The following is a 20,931-nucleotide window of genomic DNA, read 5'->3' on the forward strand; positions in this document are numbered from 1 at the left end:
CTGAATATCGCCATTCTAACAGAGGGTTCTACCCCTTCCCCCGTGCTGTGTCTGTCTTGTCTATTTAGACTGTAAATTCTTCAGAGCATGGGCCATCTACTATTCTGCATTTGTACTGTGCCTAGCACAACGGAGACACACTGTTAGTTGGTCCTTAGGCACTAAGGTAATGCATATGATTAATAATAATAATAACTCTCCTGCCACTTGGAGCCAAGGAAGCTGGTCTTGGGATGTTACTGCTTAAAAATGATCTGAGCTTAAAACCATGACAAGTATCCCACAAATTCCACTGACTTTCCTGGTTTTCTTTGCCTGGCGTAGGGTTTCTAAATTCCAAACCTGATGTGGTCTCACAGCTGGAACGAGGGGAAGAGCCGTGGGTTCCGGACCTCCAGGGTTCTGAGAAAGAAGTGCTCCCGAGAGCTGCCTGCAGAGGTGAGGACTTGGTTAAAGCAAGTCAAAAACTGTCCATGAATACAGGAAACATTTGGGATGCCCTACAAAGACCCTGTGAGCTCTCCAAGTTCAGGATTGTTCCCTGCAGATGTGGAATAATTAGGCAGATGTCACTCATGGCTTCCCACCTATCTTGACTAACAACTGTCAGCAGATCCCTACCTGATCCCACTTTCCCTGCATGTTCTGGTGAAATGCAGACCAAAACTGATCCCTTCCTCTCGCCTCTGGGGTAAATCAGCTCCTGATAGGTTTGATCTCTCCTGCACGTATTTTGGTTTGTTCATCCCTTTTAAAATTCCTGTCTCTGAGATTTCCTTTCTCTCAGGCACAGGGAGTGACCTATGCCTGGATTCTCTCTGTCTCCCATCAGGTGATAGGATGGTGCGTGAGAATGAGGAGCAGAAACCCCAGCAGGAAGATGCTGAGCAAGGAGCACCACGTGGGACGTTATCAGGAAGACCCAAAGGGAATGTTTCCAGGAGTTGTGCACTCCGAGAAACAGTAAAAGCCTCTGAGACTCAGCAGAGGCCAGAGGAGAACTTCAGTAGCCACTCAGACCTTATTACACATGAGAGAATCAACTTGGAAGAGACACACTACACATGCCACGAGTGCGGGGAAAGCTTCAGTCAGCGCTCACACCTTATCACACATCAGAGAATCCACACAGAGGAGATGCCCTACACATGCTCTGAGTGTGGGAAAAGCTTTAATCGGCGCTCACACCTTAGCTCACATCAGAGAATCCACACAGGGGAGACGCCCTACACATGCGCTGAGTGCGGGAAAACCTTCAGTTGGCGCGCACACCTTATCACACATCAGAGAATCCACACAGGGGAGACGCGCTACACATGCGCTGAGTGCGGGAAAAGCTTCAGTCGGCGCTCAAACCTTATCACACATGAGAGAATCCACACAGGAGAGATGCCCTATACGTGCTCTGAGTGCGGGAAAAGCTTCAGGCTGCGCTCAAACCTTATCACACATCAGAGAATCCACACAGGAGAGACGCCGTACACGTGCTCTGAGTGCGGGAAAAGCTTCAGCCAGTGCTCAAACCTTATCACACATCAGAGAATCCACGCAGGGGAGAAGCCCTACACGTGCGCTGAGTGCGGGAAAAGTTTCATTGAGCACTCAGACTTTGTCAGACATCGGAGAATCCACACATGAGAGAGACCCTACACATGCTCTGCATTTGGGAAAAGCTTCAATCAGATGTCATTCCCTATTAGATATCAGAAAATCCAAATGGGAGAGAACTGTAAGAAATGCCTTTATTAGGGCTTCCCAAAGATTTGTTTTAAAAAAAATCACATTTGCTAATTCCAATATAGTGATCTTTGCACCATCTTCACTGTGGTCTCTCAGCTCTGCCAGATGAGTTGCCTGCTTCTGACTTTTGCAGTTCACCCTTCTTTGGGGTCAGTCCTGTGATCTTTTCTATCAGCTCCTTTCCTTTTGACTTGTAGGAGCATGTGTCCTTCCAGCCAGGAATTTCATCACCTCCAGGTGGGGGAGAGAGGGTTACCTGTGCCTTACATCCACTAGGACTGTACATGGAATTGGCTGCTCAAGTTAGTGATTTTGGTGTAAAAAGACAATGATAGTTGTAGAGCAGAAGCAGCCATGCAGTGAACCGAACAGACAATGATCAAGTGATCTCTCTCCTGCCATCCATCTCCATCCTCTGACAAACAGAGGCTAGGGACACCATTCTTACCCATCCTGGCTAATAGCCAGTAATGGACTTAACCTGCATGAATTTATCCAGTTTTCTTTTAAACCCTGTTATAGTCCTAGGCTTCACACCCTCCTCAGGTAAGGAGTTCCACAGGTTAACAGTGCGCTGTGTGAAGAAGAACTTCCTTTTATTTGTTTTAAACCTGCTGCCTATTAATTTCATTTGGTGGCCCCTAGTTCTTGTATTATGGGAATAAATAAATAACTTTTTCCTTATCTACTTTCTCCACATCACTCATGATTTTATATACCTCTATCATATTCCCTCTTAGTCTCCTCTTTTCCAAGCTGAAAAGCCCTAGCCTCTTTAATCTCTCCTCATATGGGACCCGTTCCAAACCCCTAATCATTTTAATTGCCCTTCTCTGAACCTTTTCTAATGCCAGTATATCTTTTTTGAGATGAGACGACCACATCTGTACATAGTATTCAAGATGTGGGCATACCATGGAGTTATATAAGGGTAATAATAGTCTTATTCTCTATCCTCTTTTTAATGATTCCTAATATCCTGTTTGCTTTTTTGACCGCCTCTACACACTGCGTGAGCATCTTCAGAGAACTATCCACAATGACTCCAAGATCTTTTTCCTGAGTTGTTGTAACTAAATTAGTCCCCATCATATTTTATGTATAATTGGAGTTATTTCTTCCAATATGCATTACTTTACATTTATCCACATTAAATTTCATTTGCCATTTTGTTGCCCAATCACTTGGTTTTGTGAGCTCTTTTTTAAGTTCTTCACAGTCTGCTTTGGTCTTAACTATCTTGAGCAGTTTAGTATCATCTGCAAACTTTGCCACCTCACTTTTTACCCCTTTCTCCAGATCGTTTATAAATAAGGTGAATAGGATTGGTCCTAGGACTGACCCTTGGGGAACACCACTAGTTACCCCTCTCCATTCTGAGAATTTACCATTAATTCCTACCCTTTGTTCCCTGTCTTTTAACCAGTTCTCAATCCATGAAAGGACCTTCCCTTTTATCCCATGACAGCTTAATTTACGTAAGAGCCTTTGGTGAGGCTTTCTGGAAATCTAAGTACACTATGTCCACTGAATCCCCCTTGTCCACATGTTTGTTGACCCCCTCAAAGAACTGTAATAGATTAGTAAGACACGATTTCCCTTTACGGAAACCGTGTTGACTTTTGCCCAACAATTTATGTTCTTCTATGTGTCTGACAATTTTATTCTTTACTATTGTTTTAACTAATTTGCCCGGTACCGATGTTAGACTTACTGGTCTGTAATTGCCGGGATCACCTCTAGAGCCCTTTTTAAATATTGGCGTTACATTAGCTAACTTCCAGTCATTGGGTTCCGAAGCCGATTCAAAGGACAGGTTACAAACCATAGTTAATAGTTCCGCAACTTCACATTTGAGTTCTTTCAGAACTCTTGGGTGAATCCCATCTGGTCCCGGTGCTTGTTAATATTGAGTTTATCAATTAATTCCAAAACCCGCTCTAGTGACACTTCAGTCTGTGACAATTCCTCAGATTTGTCACCTACAATTTGGCAATGTTTATGCTCCTTTCTAGGATTTGACTTCCACTTTTTAAAGGAAGACTTTTTGTCTCTCACTGCTTCTTTTACATGGTTGTTAAGCCCCGGTGGCTCTTTTTTAGTTCTTTTACTGTGCTTCTTAAATTGGGGTATACATTTAAGTTGGGCCTCTATTATGGTGTCATTAAAGTGTCCATGCAGCTTACAGGAATTTCACTTCAGTCACTGTACCTTTTAATTTCTGTTTAACTAACCCCCTCATTTTTGTATAGTTCCCCTTTTTTAAATTAAATGCCACAGCGTTGGGCTGTTGAGATGTTCTTCCCACCACAGGGATGTTAAATGTTGTTATATTATGCCGTTTATTTCGAGCAACTGCAGTTATTCGGGAGAGTACAGACAGGCAGAGTTTCCCCTCCCGAGGTAGGTCTCGGTTAGATAAGCAATTAAGGCAAGCATTTATACCTTTTGCGACATACACTGAGGAGCAACAACTGCATTTTGTTTGTACATATTCCTTTCTGATAGCTTACTTCTCTCAGCAATTTCTGCTACAATCTGCATTCTATTCTTATCTAACACAAGGTTGAAAACCAGCATCTCTTACAGTTCTTTTCCGCTCGCCCACGCCCTGCTTGGAAGTCTCCCGTTATTAGCTGTTAGTTAGCCTGGTAAATATCAAGTCCCTGAGAAAACACAGTTATACGAAGCAAAACGAAATCACAAACAGAAATGTCATTGGAAATTCAAAAATTAAAAAGGAAAATGCAATTCCCATCACTTCATTGTATCTGGGCCATTCCTGTATTGAGAGTACCCGCTAAGGGCCCTGTGTGCTTATGGGAAACCTGGAGGAACTCATAGCACAGCCTGGACATGAAACTCAACTGCTCCCAGGTGCCACAGTAAAACCCTTTCCCTGCTGTGATGTTGATGATTTTATGAAAATATGCTAATAGGTGTGAATATAATGTAACTGGAACATGCTTCATGCAAAAGGTCTCTTGTGCAGTATCATTACAAAGCTTATTATCTACTGTGTGTGTTCAGCCTATTTGTATGAACCGATCATTCCTGTATCTGAAGCTAGAAATATGAACTATAACTCTGAGGTCCTGTTGTAATGATGCAAAGTGTGGGCCATTAATAGTGGTTTGGACTCTTGATGGCTCCCATTAACCAGGACAATTGACTGGAGATGGCTCTGTCCTGCACCATCTGTGAGTCAGGCCAGGAACAATGAAGGCTTGGGGTCTCACAGGGCATGTGGCCATGTCACCTGGTACAGGAATCCATCTTAAACCTGGGGCTTTTCCCCAGGAGAGAGACAAAAGATTCCTGCCTTGTACCAAAGCTGTTTAAGGGGGTGGAACAGAAGAAAGATGGCTGCAGTCATGAGAAATCCCCTAGCTACCACCTGAGCTGGAACAAGGACTATACCAGGTGCAAAGATTGGGCCCAGACAAGAAATAAGTCTAGTCTGCAAAATCTGAAGCAGGGAGCAGAAAACCATTGTCTTTTCTGAGGTGTGAACTCAGGACCTACTGAGTATGAGACTGACATGCTGCCAACTATGCTAAGAAGGCCCAGGAAAATGTTTAGGCTCAGTGCATATAGGACCCTCCTACAGCAGTGACTGGAGCAGGGAAGGAGCTGGAAGAAGCAGAGAGATCTGGTGCCCACAGACCTGTCCTGGCCTCTTTCTCAGCAGCAAAGAAATCAATTTGCCCTTCCAGTGAACAATCTGCTGGAACTAATGGCAGCACAGGGGGGATGTTTCTAAAGTATTCACCCACCTCTACATTTTAGAACTTACTCTCCTTTTTCTAGTATAGCACTTTGTGTATGAATTAGGCAAAACAAACTACACAGGTAAGAGAAACAAGGGCTTGAGAGAAAGCTTGAACTCGAAACCCCAACAGATGGCCCCTCTGCACTAACCAGTTGCACCCCTGAAGATGTTTTTTAAACACATTTGGGAAGCAGGCAGTTATCAGTCTCTGTGGTTCACACCTTTGCCTGGCAATTGAAAGGCTGCTGGTTCAAACTTAACTCAAGATGCGGCTTTTCAGCGATGAGCCTCCAGTACATTTTAACAGGAAGAAAATCTCCTCTATTCTGGCTTTGCCCCATTAGACTCCTTCTGCCCATCTTCTCCCCCTCCCCCAGTCTCTTTCCTTCCCCACTGGGGCCATGCAGAGAGGAGCCCCAGTCACTCTCTGTCACAGAGAGTCTGTATCCCATAAAGGGAGGGAGGGGTCTCTCTAAAACATTGATAATGAGGAGGGGAGTGGTGTGCGTGGTTAGGGGGAGACAGGATGGAGAACTAACAGTGGGGCACAGAGAGATTCCCCCAGATTTGGGAGATCCCCTGCTGCCCCCCATCAGCCAGCTGTGAGAAGAACAACTGTGGTGGTGGGGGGGTCTCCACATGCTGCCCCCGCCCCAACTGCCAACTCTGCCAACTGTGGCAATGGGAGCTGCGGGGGTGGAGTCTGTGGGCAGCAGTGCGCAGAGACGCCCCCGGCCCTCCAGCTTAGGGGCTGCGGGTTGCTTTCGGGAGATGCCCAAGGTAAATGCTGCACCCCTCACCTTCTCCTGCAACCCCAACCCCCTGCCCCAGCCCAGACCCCACACCTGCACCCAAACTCCCTCCAAGAGCCTGCCCCCCACACTGCCTCCTTCACCCCAACCCCCTGACTGAGCCCAGACCCTGCACCCAAAATCTCCCAGAGCCCAACCCCTCTCCCTCCCACAACCAAACTCCTTCCCAGAGCCTTAGGCAGGTGTGTGGGGCAGGACTTGGTCCCATTCTGGGCACCACCAAAAATTATACAAACCTGCCACCCCTGTCCAGCCCAATCTTCTGCTGATGCACCTCAGCCCACACCCATGCAGGGTTTGAAACTTTCATTGCTTAAATTCCAGGACACGGAGGGATTTCAGCTCCCCTTTGCCCAGACGGAACCTTCACCCCACTCCTAACCTGGTTCTTGTCCATGGGATCACTGTAGGGGGTCTGGGTCCCTCGGTGTCTTTTCTCTCTCTAGGACAGGCCAGGGTGCAATAACTGGGGGCATCTGAGCACCGAGGACCTTCTGTGGGGCTGCCATTCCCCTTCCCCTTCTGTGGTCCCATCTGCCATTGACTCCAGCCTTTTTTCTATCCATCGTCAGCACCATCTCAAGCCAGCAGCACTCGCCTCAAAAAGACAGAGTCCTGTGGCACCTTACAGACTAACAGACGTATTGGAGCATAAGCTTCCGTGGGTGGATACCCACTTCGTCAGATGAATGTAGTGGAAATTTGCAGGGGCAGGTATAAGTATGCAGGCAAGAACCAGTCTAGAGATAAGGAGGTTAGTTCAATCAGGGAGGATGAGACCCTCTTCTAGCAGTTGAGGTGTGATCACCAAGGGAGGAGAAACTGCTTTTGTAGTTGGCTAGCCAGGCACAGAATTCCCACTCCATTCATCTGACGAAGTGGGGATTCACCCATGAAAGCTCATGCGCCAATACGTCTGTTAGTCTAGAAGGTGCCACAGGACTCTGTCGCCTTTTACAGATCCAGACTAACACGGCCACCCCTCTGATACTCAAAAAGACAGTGTCCCCTGCTGGGAGTAAATCATTGACCCCTGTCCTCCCTGAGCACTGACTGCCCCTCTGTTTCCTTGCCTCTCAGGCTGTGCAGATGGGACCTTTCCCTCCAGTGCTGGAGGATTCGCCCTTCTCATCTACCATTGTCCCAAGCAGCACAGCGGATGGGAATCTTAAATGTACTGAGGTGACTTAGGAGCAGAACCCACCCCCAGACCTTCCATGCAATTGTCACTTGCCCCTCACTGAGCAGGACTGAAACTGGTGCAGGGAGACTGGTGGGCCATATCCCCTCTGGGCATGAGCAAAGCAGCAGGGTGAAAAAATGATCATGAAGATGCTGGGGATTGAACCCAGGGCCTCGTACATGCAAAGCATATGCTCAACCACTGAGCTACATCCCCTAGCAGGTTGCGTTTGCTATGGGTTACACTCAGAGCCCTCCTGTTTCCAGAGCATCCAGTGACCTATAAGCTTCACGAGAAGTCCATTCCCCTCTCTGAGGACCAATCCTGCTCTCCTGGAGGTGACTTGTTCATAGGGGTCACTTTTCAGCAGGGCCAGATTCTATGTGTGGGGCAGAGAGAGTGGCTGCCCTGGTCTCAGGGTGCAGAGATACACTCAGCCCTCTCCCCTGCATTGGGTTGGGGGTGCGGCAATCCCCTGCTGCAAGGTCATAGTGGGGGATGCTGTGAGCAGAGCAACACCTCACCCTGGTGGCAGAAGTGGCGTGTGGAGCTCCAGGTGTTTCTAGGATCTGCTATTTCCACCTGCCTGTAAACTCTAGCTTTCCCCAGCACATTCACTGCGGTGCAATTGGGTCACTGTTTCCATGGCTGAACAGCAAAGAATGGCTCCCAGTTTCCCTTCTATCGGCAGCAGGATTAGCCTGTGTCGGTGGTTAATGAGGTGGATCTAGTTGTAGATTATTCGTTCCCCACCTTGACAATTCACACAGTCCCTTTCCCAGGCAGATTCCCAGCACCTCAGTGATCCCGGTAGCAGGGTTGGGTCCTGAGATTTTCAGGGTTCTTTTCCCCTCCACCTGGAGTGAACTCAGCTTTTTCCCCATCCCAGACAATCCATGAAATAGCAGCAGCAGCATAAAGAAAGAGGAGAGAACATCTCACGGCCAGGGCTGGATGTGCCCAGAGCCCCCTGCTTGTCCATTGTTTCCATGGAATTTGGCCCCCTGCTTTGCACAAGGGACAGAGAAAGATCTTGCTGTTCCTGTGTCTGTGCAAAGAAAATTGTGCTTCTGTATGAAAAGAGAGGCGGGAAATGGGCCCATGATGGATTAAGGATTAAGAGCAAAGGACAATGATGGGAAGGTTCACAATTGACTCAGTAGTTGCATACAAAGATGCACGTTTGGCAGTTACATTGGGAAATTCTGGCTCCTTCTCAGGCTCAGGTTGGCCACCCCGGTCTAGGTGTAGAAGTGACAACATTTAAACTTGAAAGAGGGGCCAATTTCCCCATCATTTCACACTTTTACACCCAAACACGATGACTTTCTGAATGAACCCTCCTTGTTCAGCCAGAAGATCTTGGGGTGGATGTAGGAGTCACTGGGTAAAATTCTCTGGACTCTGTTCTGAATCAGGTCAGAGCAGAGGTACCTAGTGATCTAGTCTGGCTGTAAAATCTATAGATCAACACCATTAATATGAAATTAATCCTCAGAAACGGCTGTTCCCCACCCAGACCCCAGCAAAGGGCTCTCCAGGGAAGGGGCTGTTGAGGAAGGAAAGAAGGAAGATGTCCTTCTCCCTCTGGAGGAACCGGGTTTTGCGCTTTGGACAGAAAGGAGGGGAAGGAAATGGCCACACGATGGCAGCAGAACCTAAGAAATGAAACACAATAGGCTTATGTCCACACTGCAATGAAACACCCAGGGCTGCCCCATACCAGCTCAGGCTCCCGGGGCTTGGGCTGTGGGGTGGTAAATTTGCAGTGTAGACATCTCGGCTCAGGCTCAGTACTGGGCTCTGAGACCCCACAGGGCTGGAAGGGAGTGTAGCAAGTAAAAATGTCAGAACGGCAGTGGAGTATTACCCTAGTCTCAATGGCATTTCTCCATCGGTCTGTCTGCTTTGGGGCAGGGACAATAACACGTCCTGCTGCTTTTGTTATTTCAAAGGGCGGTTTAGGATTTTCATTCTCACACACGGTGCACAAAGCAGGACTCAACCCTCAGAATAAACTAAACGAGCTGCCCACAAACTCTGGCAGCCACAATGAGCATTTGGTATGAGAGCTCAGACCTGCCCCTGTCCCAGAGGGAGGAGGTCATCTGTGAGGGGACTGGACCACTGACCTACCAGCTCCTAACTCCCAAACTTTCAGTAACTCTATCATCAGTCCCCGTGAGTGTAATTTAAACCATCAAAAGAGTCATAGTGGGCTAGACCATAGTCTGGACTTCGGGTCTGGAAAAGAGCTGCCACAATCCATAGACCAGGTTGTTATATAAAATGCACATGGATTTTAACCCTTCACATACAGTAATGGGAAAGTTATTGGTTCAGGCTTCTAACAGTGATGGAATAAACTGCAGGTTCAAATCAAGTCTCTGGAGTCAATCCACAGCTGGGATGGGTCATTCAGTCCTTTGTCTAGAGCTTCAGTTTGTAGCAAAGTCCCTCCAGAGACATGAAGCAGGATTGAAGACAAGATGGAGATGAGGCATCAGCCTTTTATAGTCTCTTGCCATGTGGTCTTTGCTTTCTTTGTCCCAAGGACACTCTATCCAGAACGTGGCATAGAAAAACCTTAGCGTTCTCTCCATAGGCAGGTCCCTGCAGACCTTGCTGAGTCACAAGGCGTATCTGCCTTCTCTCAGTGGGTCGATTGTAGAGCTGATGGTCCTTAATGGGCCATCAAGCAGGCTAGGCAGAACTGACACCAACTTATCTGGGGTGTTCCCCAGAAGCAGAGCACAAGTTTGAAATAATGACAGAACAGAGCCAATACTTATAACATCAACTACAAAAATGATACACATCTAGAGATGGCATCATTATAATCAGCCAATCAGAACCTCTCCATAGACCCCTTACATGACAATCTTTCTACAATATTGGCTGCAAATATAGAACAGTGGTCGCAACGGTGATCTGTACAGTTACAGATTATGTCAATAACGTCACAGGAGGTGACACGGCATCAGCGAGCCTGATAGTGGAATACTGCCTCCAGTTTTGGTGACCTCAATTGAAAAAGATGTGAAACTGGAGCTGGGGCAGCAAAGACCCACCAAATGTCCTGAGAGCTGGAGAAAAATGCCTTCTAGTGAGCTATTGAAAGAGCTCAACCTGTTTAGCTGATCAAAAGAAGATTGAAAGGTGACTTCATTGAAGTGTTGAAGTGCCTTAATGGAGAGAAAAGATTGGGTATTAAAGGGTTCTTTAATCTAGCAGAGAAAGGCATAACAAGACCCAATGGCTGGAAGGTGAAAAGAGACAAATTCATATTACAACTAAGGCACAAATATTCAACAGCGAGGATGATTCATCACAGGAACAAGCTACCAAGGAAAGTGGTGGATTCTCCATCTCCTGATGTCATTTAATGAAGACTAGATGCCTTTCTGGAATGTGTTTGCCCCAAAAGTAGCTCTTGTGTCCTACAGGAGGCCTGTGATATGCAGGGGGTCAGATTAGATGCTCTAATGGTCTCTTCTGGCCATAAAGTCAGCTAATTTCTGAAAAACTGAGTGTAGCATTGGGAGCAGCGTCTGATGTTTCCCTGTCTAGCCGGCTTGCTGCCTAGAACGAACGCTCCTCGAGTGGGGTGATCCCCAGGGAGTAGCTCAAACCTCCAAAGTGCCTGGCCAGGGGCAGGACATTGGCACAGCAAGGGAGGGGTGTGGCAGTGACATCACAAAGGCCTTTTGCAGGACCTCAGACTATTGGTCCAAGGTGGTGGGGAGGTGGTGACCTCACAGAGAGATGCTGACATCAGCCTGGCAGGACCGGGGCGAGGGGCCAGGGAAACCTCAGAGACCCCTGTGGCTTTGCTGCAGCAAGTCTCCTTCTCCAGGTCTCTCTTTGAGGACTGAGAGAGTATTCGGGTTCACGGACGTGAGCGCCAGGAGGAACCTCTTTCGAGTTTTCTCCTTCCCTTTTAGTGATTTTACTAGAAAACAGCCGTCCCTGTTTAGAAGGTAAGAGCCTCCTGGAGGTTTGAAACCTGTTCAGTCTGATCCATCTGGTGAGAGTTGAATTCTAGGCATGGAAAACACGAGCTTAAGGAGGCAGAATTTTTTTACGCACCTAGGATTTTGGCCCTTAGAGTCACGGGACATTGGGGTTTGTCCTTTGTGTTTCACCTTTTCCTCCATCCATCCCTCTCTCCTTTCTCTTCGTCTCTTGCTTCTTTTGTCCTTTCTCTTGTTCCCCTCCCAACACCAGGAGAGGGTGTGTGTGTGTGTGTGTTGCATGGGAGTGCTCTGCAATTCCCACTGTGGGAGGTCCACCCAAAAATGTGGGGCTGAAATAGTGCTCGGGCAGAGATCCCCACCAGTGACCTGGGCCATCCTTTGGGCTCTCTGGTGAGAACCCTCAGCCTCCCGCCCTCAGTCTTTACCCTGATTGGCTGAGCAGGGGGTTATTGATAGGGAGGAAACTCAGATCCTTGTTGTTCTCTTTTAAGACCAAGGAAATAAGTCAGAACCAGTTCTGTGTTTGATGAATTTTGCTGCTTCTCTACATTAATGGTCTCTGAGCAGCTCATGTTTCTCTCTAACATTGCAGTTCTCCTCAAATACTTTCTGAATAATTACTGTCACTGTTGTTGGTCTGGAGCTCATCTGAGAGCACTTTATTCAGGTCATTCCATGTCTGAAATTCAAGATCCGATGGTTAGTTTGAAAATCAGGGCTCTTGGGTCCTATTCCCAACTCAGCCATTGACTGGCTGTGTGACCTAAGACAAGTCAATTCTCCTTTCTCAGCCTTAGCTTCTCCCTCTTTCAAGTAGGGATAATAATGATCTGCTCCTACCTACCTCAACACACTCACTCTTCCCCAACACACACACACAGTCTCCACACTGCAGTTGAAAAGCATCTGGCAATCTAGTAGGATGCCCCTGGAACAATGGGATAGAGAAACCTGCATCACTGAAAGTGCAGCCATGGAGACACCACACACCAGCCTTGCCTAGCTGGCAAGAATCAAACCTCCACAGAAACACCCTGTGGCTTCTAACCCAGCTCCCTAAGGCCTCAGCCACAACCACTTAACACAGGGGCCTTTCTACACTCTGGTTCTGTTCTCACTGAAGGGTCATTTCCAATTGTTCACTCGAACCAGCTTCCCCAGCACACTCACTGCTGTGCAGCTCTGTACGTGTGGCCATGGCTGAGCAGCCAGAGCTCCTGCCCATTTCCCCACTGGCTGGAGCATGGCTAGAGTGTGTTTGTGGTTAATGACGTTGCAGTAGATGGATCGTTTCCTGCCTTGGCAATTCAGACGGACCCTTTTCCCAACATATCTCCAGCACATCAGTCCCTGGCTGGGTCTCCTGGGCAGTGGAAAACATCCCTTGTTTGGCCCTGCCAAGGGCATCGTGGAGGCTGAGACGCCCCTCGGCTTGGATCAAAGGGGGAGTTGGATGGAATTTATCACACAACCCTCCCTGCTCCCCAGAGCCCCACGGGGAGAAGCTAGAGAAGGGGGAGTCGTTCCTCCCCTGCGCTCCCAGAAGAGCTGCTACGACTCCTTCCTGCCGGCTACTCACCCCTGGATCCATCCTCAGCTCCAGGGATCTTCCTGCTCCAAAGGATCAAGAGGCCTGGGGTGGGGAGGGCGTCACTGCACCGTCTGACACACAAGGGAGGTTTCTGGAATTGAAGGAAGGAGCAGAAAACGGAGAGGAAAGAAACAGAGAGAAAACGCCTCTTCTCTCCCCTCCCGCCCCCCAGCAAGACATGTTACCAAGGAGCAGCGTTAGGGGAAATGGTGCCCTGGGCAAAACTTGTACTTTGGCCCTTCCCCATCGCCCCTGGACGATCCCCCTCCCCCTTTACCCCCAGCTCCTGCACTCCCGACCCTTGCACCTCCCCCACCCCTAACTCTGCCCCCTCCTGTGCCCTAACCCCTATGCTGTGTCCCCTTTGCCCTTAACTCCTTCACTCCCCTCCTCTGCCCCCCGCCACTGCCCCTCTCCTGCTCCCCTAACCCCTGCACCCCCTCCTGCGCCCCTTCACCATTAACCCCTGCGCCTCCTGTGCCACCAGCCATTGCGCCTCTCCTGCTCTCCTAACCCCTGCACCCCTTCCTGCGCCCTTCACCCCTAACCCCTGCACCCCCTCCTGTGCCCCTGCCACTGCCTCTCTCCTGCACCCCCTAACCACTGCAGCCCCTCCTGTTCCCCCCGCCACTGCCCCGCAGCTGCATCCCTTCACCCCAACCCCTGCGCCCCTCCTGTGCCACCAGCCACTGCCCCTCTCCAGCACCCCCGTCCCCCCAACCACTGGCCCCCCTCCTGTACCACCAGCCACTGCCCCTCTCCTGCACCCCCTTCACCCCTAACCCCTGCGCCCCCTCCTGTGCCCCCAGCCACTGCCCCTCTCCTGCACCCCCTTCACCCCTAACCCTGCACCCCCTCCTGTGCCACCAGCCACTGCCCCTCTCCTGCGCCCACTTCACCCCAACCGCTGCACCCCCTCCTGCGCCACCAGCCACTGCCCCTCTCCTGCACCCCCTTCACTCCTAACCCCTGCACCCCTTCCTGTGCCACCAGCCACTGCCCCTCTCCTGCACCCCTTCACCCCTAACCCCTGCGCCCCTCCTGCGCCCCAGCCACTGCCCCTCCCTGCACCCCTTCACCCCAACTCCTGCTCCCCTCCTGTGCCACCAGCCACTGCCCCTCTCCTGCACCCCCTTCACCCCTAACCCCTGCGCCCCCTCCTGTGCCACCAGCCACTGCCACTCTCCTGCACCCCCTTCAGCCCAACCCCTGCACCCCGTCCTGTGCCACCAGACACTGCCCCTCTCCAGCCCCCTTCACCCCAACCCCTGCGCCCCGTCCTGTGCCACCAGCCACTGCCCTCTCCTGCACCCCTGCACCCCTAACCGCTGCACCCCCTCCTGTGCCACCAGCCACTGCCCCTCTCCTGCCCCCCTTCACCCCAAACCCCAGCGCCTCCTGTGCCACCAGCCACTGCCCCTCTCCTGCACCCCTTCACTCCTAACCCCTGCGCCTCTGCTGTGCCCCCAGCCACTGCCCCTTCTGCACCCCTTCACCCTAACCCCTGCACCCCCTCCTGTGCCCCCGCCACTGCCCCTCTCCTGCACCCCTTCACCCCTAACCCCTGCACCCCTCCTGTGCCCCAGCCACTGCCCCTCTCCTGCACCCCCTTCACCCCTAACCCCTGCACCTCCTGTGCCCCTGCCACTGCCCCTCTCCTGCACCCCTTCACCCTAACCCCTGCACCCCTCCTGTGCCCCCGCCACTGCCCCTCTCCTGCACCCCTTCACCCCTAACCCCTGCACCCTTCCTGTGCCACCAGCCACTGCCCCTCTCCTGCACCCCTTCACCCCTAACCCCTGCGCCCCCGCCTGCGCCCCCAGCCCCTGCCCCTCTCCTGCACCCCTTCACCCCAACTCCTGCTCCCCTCCTGTGCCACCACCCCTTGCCCCTATCCTGCACCCCTTCACCCTAACCCCTGCGCCCCTCCTGTGCCACCAGCCACTGCCACTCTCCTGCACCCCTTCAGCCCAACCCCTGCACCCCGTCCTGTGCCACCAGACACTGCCCCTCTCCAGCCCCCTTCACCCCAACCACTGCACCCTCCTGTGCCACCAGCCACTGCCCCTCTCCTGCACCCCTTCACCCCTAACCCCTGCACCCCTCCTGTGCCACACGCCATTGCCCTCTCCTGCACCCCGTCACCCCCAACCCCTGCGCCCCCTCCTGTGCCACCAGCCACTGCCCCTCTCCTGCACCCCCGTCACACCTAACCCCGGCGCCCTCTGTGCCCCAGCCACTGCCCCCTTCTGCACCCCTTCACCCTAACCCCTGCACCCCCTCCTGTGCCCCCTGCCACTGCCCCTCTCCTGCACCCCTTCACCCCTAACCCCTGCACCCTCCTGTGCCCCCGCCACTGCCCCTCTCCGGCACCCCTTCACCCTAACCCCTGCACCCTCCTGTGCCCCGCCACTGCCCCTCTCCTGCACCCCCTTCACCCCTAACCCTGCACCCCTTCCTGTGCCACCAGCCACTGCCCCTCTCCTGCACCCCTTCACCCCTAACCCCTGCGCCCCTCCTGCGCCCCAGCCACTGCCCCTCTCCTGCACCCCTTCACCCCAACTCCTGCTCCTCCTGTGCCACCAGCCACTGCCCCTCTCCTGCACCCCTTCACCCCTAACCCCTGCTCCCCTTCCTGTGCCACCAGCCACTGCCCGTCTCCTGCACCCCTTCACCCCTAACCCCTGCGCCCCTCCTGCGCCCCAGCCACTGCCCCTCTCCTGCACCCCTTCACCCCAACTCCTGCTCCCTCCTGTGCCACCAGCCATTGCCCCTCTCCTGCACCCCTTCACCCTAACCCTGCGCCCCTCCTGTGCCACCAGCCACTGCCACTCTCCTGCACCCCTTCAGCCCAACCCCTGCACCCCGTCCTGTGCCACCAGACACTGCCCCTCTCCTGCCCCCTTCACCCCAACCCCTGTGCCCCTTCCTGTGCCACCAGCCATTGCCCCTCTCCTGCACCCCTTCATCCTAACCCCTGCGCCTCCTGTGCCCCCAGCCACTGCCCCTCTCCTGCAGCCCCTTCAGCCCAACCCCTGCACCCCTTCCTGTGCCACCAGCCACTGCCCGTCTACTGCCCCCTTCACCCCTAACCCCTGTGCCCCTCCTGTGCCACCAGCCACTGCCCCTCTCCTGCAGCCCCTTCACCCCTAACCCCTGCGCCCCTCCTGTGCCACCAGCCACTGCCCCTCTCCTGCACCCCTTCACCCTAACCCCTGCACCCTCCTGTGCCACCAGCCACTGCCCCTCTCCTGCAGCCCCTTCACCCCTAACCCCTGCGCCCCTCCTATGCCACCAGCCACTGCCCTCTCCTGCACTCCCTTCACCCCTAACCCCTGCGCCCCTCCTGTGCCACCAGCCACTGCCCCTCTCCTGCACCCCCTTCACCAACTACTGCTCCCCTCCTGTGCCACCAGCCACTGCCCCTCTCCTGCACCCCCTTCACCCCTAACCCCAGCACCCCCACCAGTGCCACCAGCCACTGCCCCCTCCTGCCCCCCCTTCACCCCTAACCCCTGCGCCCCCTCCTGCACCCACATGGGGACACTGACCTGTGTGCATGGAGCAGCTGGCATTGCTGCTCCCTGCTCCTCCCTGGGACATTACTCCTCCGGGCACCCCTAGGGGCTGCGGGGTGGTAGGGCGGGGGGGGGGCGAGAAGGGACATCATCCGAGCTCCCTGCGTCCAGGTCACTTTCCTCAGCCGGGCTGCGTCAGGGGAGGGCAGAGAGCAGCAGCTTCTGATGCTCCCCTCACAGCCCAGCTCAGGTGGGGAAAGTGACCAGGACGCAGGGAGCACATAGTGTTGCTCCTCGCTCCCCCCAGCCTCTGTGGGGCCACGGAGGAGCATTGGGGCAGGGGAGAGCAGTGAGCACCTTTGCACGGCCACACGGTGCCCTTTGACCCCCTGGAGCCCTGGGCGGCTGCCGGGGGCCCCACCCCTAAGGCCGGCCGGGCTCCCCAGCACGAACAGCAGAGACACACAGAGACTGGCCACACTCTGTCCAACCATTGACATTGCAGGAGAGAAGGTGTCAGTGGAATCAAATGCCCTGGCTCAGACAAGAGACACAGGGAGGTTTTGCTGTTCATGGATCCATGCAAAGGAAATTGTGTCTCTGTGTGAAAATAGGCAGGGAAATGAAACACCCACCCTTGGGTGCCCAAGGCGGAAGGGACCCGTATCGGATTAGAACAGGACACGTTCTCAAGCAGCATTTTTCTCACTCTGCCCATCTGTCAGGTTTGATGATTATCAATGGAAATATTTTGCCATTGGGTCCTGTGTTTACACAGAAATTGACATTTAGTAGCAAACACGTAATTCTCCCAGTCCTGCCTAGCCTGCCGGGGGGGAGTGTAGAAGGACAGAGTCACTCTGCCCAGAGCCCATGCCAGGCCTGGGCTCTCCATGCTGCCCACTTCCCACAATGCTGGGATCCTTCCCTGACCTCCCCCAGACCTCTGCCCCCCACCCCCACTGCTGGGCTCCCCTCCCCACACTGTCCAAATGCCCTGCTTCCAGGATCCCTCCCCTCTGCCCTCCTCCCCTCTGAGCAAAAACTCGACATTATTCCAGGGCCGCCCACAGGATTCAGGGGGCCTGGGGCAAAGCAATTTTGGGGGCCCCTTCCAGACAAAAAAGTTGCAATACTGTAGAATACTGCAAAGAATCCTGTGGCACCTTATAGACTAACAGACGTTTTGCAGCATGAGCTTTCGTGGGTGAATACCCACTTCTTCAGATGCAAGCAGTGGAAATTTCCAGGGGCAGGTTTATATAGGCAAGCAAGAAGCAAGCTAGAGATAACGAGGTTAGTTCAATCAGGGAGGATGAGGCCCTGTTCCAGCAGCTGAGGTGTGAAAACCAAGGGAGGAGAAACTGGTTCTGTAATTGGCAAGCCATTCACAGTCTTTGTTTAGTCCTAAACTGATGGTGTTAAATTTGCAGATGAACTGGAGCTCAGCAGTTTCTCTTTGAAGTCTGGTCCTAAAGTTTTTTTGCTGGAGGATGGCCACCTTAAAATCTGCTAGTGTGTGTCCAGGGAGGTTGAAGTGTTCTCCTTCAGGTTTTTGTATATTGCCATTCCTAATGTCTGATTTGTGTCCATTTATCCTTTTCCTTAGAGACTGTCCAGTTTGGCCGATGTACATAGCAGAGGGGCATTGCTGGCATATGATGGCATATATTACATTGGTGGACGTGCAGGTGAATGAACCAGTGATGGTGTGGCTGATCTGGTTAGGTCCTGTGATGGTGTTGCTGGTGTAGATATGTGGGCAGAGTTGGCATCGAGGTTTGTTGCATGGGTTGGTTCTAGGGCAGAATACTGGATTCCCGTGGGCAGCGGCATAGCCAGGTTCTAACATGAGGGGAAGCGAACACATAAAAAAAGGCACCACCCAACATATCAAATTACTAATTACATCCGCTCCATCCCACTTCCTGCCCCCTTCAGAATCCCCAACACCCCCCCACTCCTTGTCCCCTGACTGCCCCCTCCTGGGACCCCAGTCCCTAACTGCCCCCTAGAACCCTACCTGTCCCCTGACTGCCCCGACCCTTATCCACACCCCTGCCCCCAGACAGACTGCCAGGACTCCCACACCTATCCAACCACTCCCCGCTCCCTGACAGGACCCCCAATATACACCAAGACACACCCCGTAATCCAAAGTGGGGGGGGCGGGGCAGGGACCACGCACAGCTCCTGCCATTGAGGGTACATGGGCAGCTGCTTCTGCCCTAGCACCTGGCTTTAGTGTGTAGCCAGAAGCCCTTGCGAGCAGGCGGAGGGATCCTGCTAGCAAAGGGAGCATTTGATTTTAGAGTCTGATCCAAACAGACCCAGCAGAGAACACAACAATAGCCCTGCCTCTGCCATCCCAGCACAGGGCCCATGAACAAGAGAGGCAGAGACGTGCTCAATACAGTGCATGGGGTGGAGAGGGAGCACAGACCAGGAACAGGGCATGGAGAAAAACCACAGAGAGGGAGAGAAGGAGAAAGTGAGGAAGGAGGAGAAGCCCGGAGGCTGTGTCTGTGGAGGGAAGGTGCGTTCGGTTGCAGCATGTTAATGAGACCCTTGCAAACACAAGGGAAAGACGCAGGGAAGGGATTGCAGAGGACAAGCCGGGCTACTCACTCAGTCTCCCCTGTGGCATTGGGTAGCAGGGCCCAGGAAATGAAAATCTCTTAACCACACAGAATTGTTAACTGCTCCCAAATCCTTTTGTGCCACGGCTGCAAGCTTAGAAGAGCTTAAGCTGTGAGCTGCATGGACGGCCTCAAGAAATCTCTCCTGTGCGGAGCCTCAAGCAGGTTTGCATTGTGTGACCCCGATGAAAAGCCCAGCAGAGAAAGCTTGCAACTGTCCCAGCTCTTTCAGCCGCGTTTGGGGCCTTTAAATCACTCAGGCTGCATCTTCCAAATAAAATGCATTAACAATACAGCTCAGGCAAGCGGCTGGGGGCCAGGCAGGCTGCCCGGGCCAGCTGATAGCACTTCCCGCTGACGGCTGCTTTTCTAGGCTTGTGTTTTGCTGTTGGACAGAAGCCCAGACTTCCTCCCATCTAAACCCCCCCTGCTCCCTGACTGCCCCAGCCCCCAGAAAGTGTCCCCCCCCAAACCATCCAACCCTCCCCTTGCTCCCTGACTGCCCCCCCAGGACTCCTCTTACCACCCGGCAGCTCGAGCTGCTGGCTGCCTCTGGAGCCAAAGTTAAACACGTGCCAGCACACAGCCCATCCCCCGCAGCGTGCTGAGGCAGCGGGTGTGTGTGTGTGTGTGTGTGCAAGGGGGGGTCTGGCTGCTGGAGGCCCAATGGGAGCAGCTCAATCAGGCCCCGGTGGCCAATCAACAGTGCTGCACTCTGCAGGGGGGGAGAAATCCAGATCTTTCCACCTTATTCCAAATTCCTACTAAGGCGCCACTTTGGGGGAATGTGCTCAGTGGGGGAGCGGCAGCCCCCCCTGCTCCCCCCAGCGACGCTCCTGCTTGTGGGGGCCCCTGCAAGACCCAGGGCTTGGGGCAAATTGCCCCACTTGCCCCCGCCTCTGGGCGGCCCTGCTAGCAGCTCTTCTGGGAGCGCAGGGGAGGAATGACTCCCCCTTCTCTAGCTTCTCCCCGTGGGGCTCTGGGGAGCAGGGAGGGTTGTGTGATAAATTCCATCCAACTCCCCCTTTGATCCAAGCCGAGGGGCGTCTCAGCCTCCACGATCCCCTTGGCAGGGCCAAACAAGGGATGTTTTCCACTGCCCAGGAGACCCCAGCCAGGGACTCAAGGCAGCCCCAGACTTTCCCTTTCTCCCTTCTGGGAAATCAAGCTCAAGTTCTACAAGGAGCTAAAGAAGCCTCAACCCCGCATCTGAATTAATGTCACATTTCTCACTGCCCGACACAAACAAATGTCATTTCAATCCCAGGTGAGTCCACTTCAGTCATTGCTCAGCCCCATTCCTTCCCCCTCCTGCCTTAGCTTAGGGCATTGCGCCCCCCTGTGGGCGTTTCATGTCCCTCCTCAGTTTCACACAGAGACAATTTCCTTTGCATGGATCCATGAACAGCAAAACCTCCCTGTGTCACTAGTCTGAGCCAGGGCATTCGATTGTATTGACACCGTCTCTCCTGCAATGGCAACGGTCAAACAGAGGGGACGTGGCCACCTTCAGCCCTGGCAGTGAGATATTCACTCTCCTCTTTCTTCAAGCTGCTGTTGTTATTCCATAAAACATGTACCATGGAATAAATAGCTGAGTTTACTCCAGGGGAGGAAAGAAAGGAGCTACCAACTCCCCAAAAAATCTCAGTGCCCCAGAGAAAAGCTGCCCCTGTTATTGGATCTAATGATGTGCTGG

At 52.8% G+C, this 20,931-nt stretch overlaps 1 non-coding gene across 1 annotated transcript; it reads right to left on the reverse strand.

Annotated features, from left to right (window-relative positions):
* Nucleotides 1-7,651: 7,651 nt before the first annotated feature.
* On the reverse strand, nucleotides 7,652-7,723 carry TRNAA-UGC. Its single transcript has one exon. It is a non-coding gene; the product is annotated as a tRNA-Ala (tRNA).
* Nucleotides 7,724-20,931: the final 13,208 nt, after the last annotated feature.

This window comes from Mauremys reevesii, linkage group 14 (genome assembly GCF_016161935.1).
Source record: "Mauremys reevesii isolate NIE-2019 linkage group 14, ASM1616193v1, whole genome shotgun sequence".
NCBI classification, from domain to species: domain Eukaryota; kingdom Metazoa; phylum Chordata; order Testudines; family Geoemydidae; genus Mauremys; species Mauremys reevesii.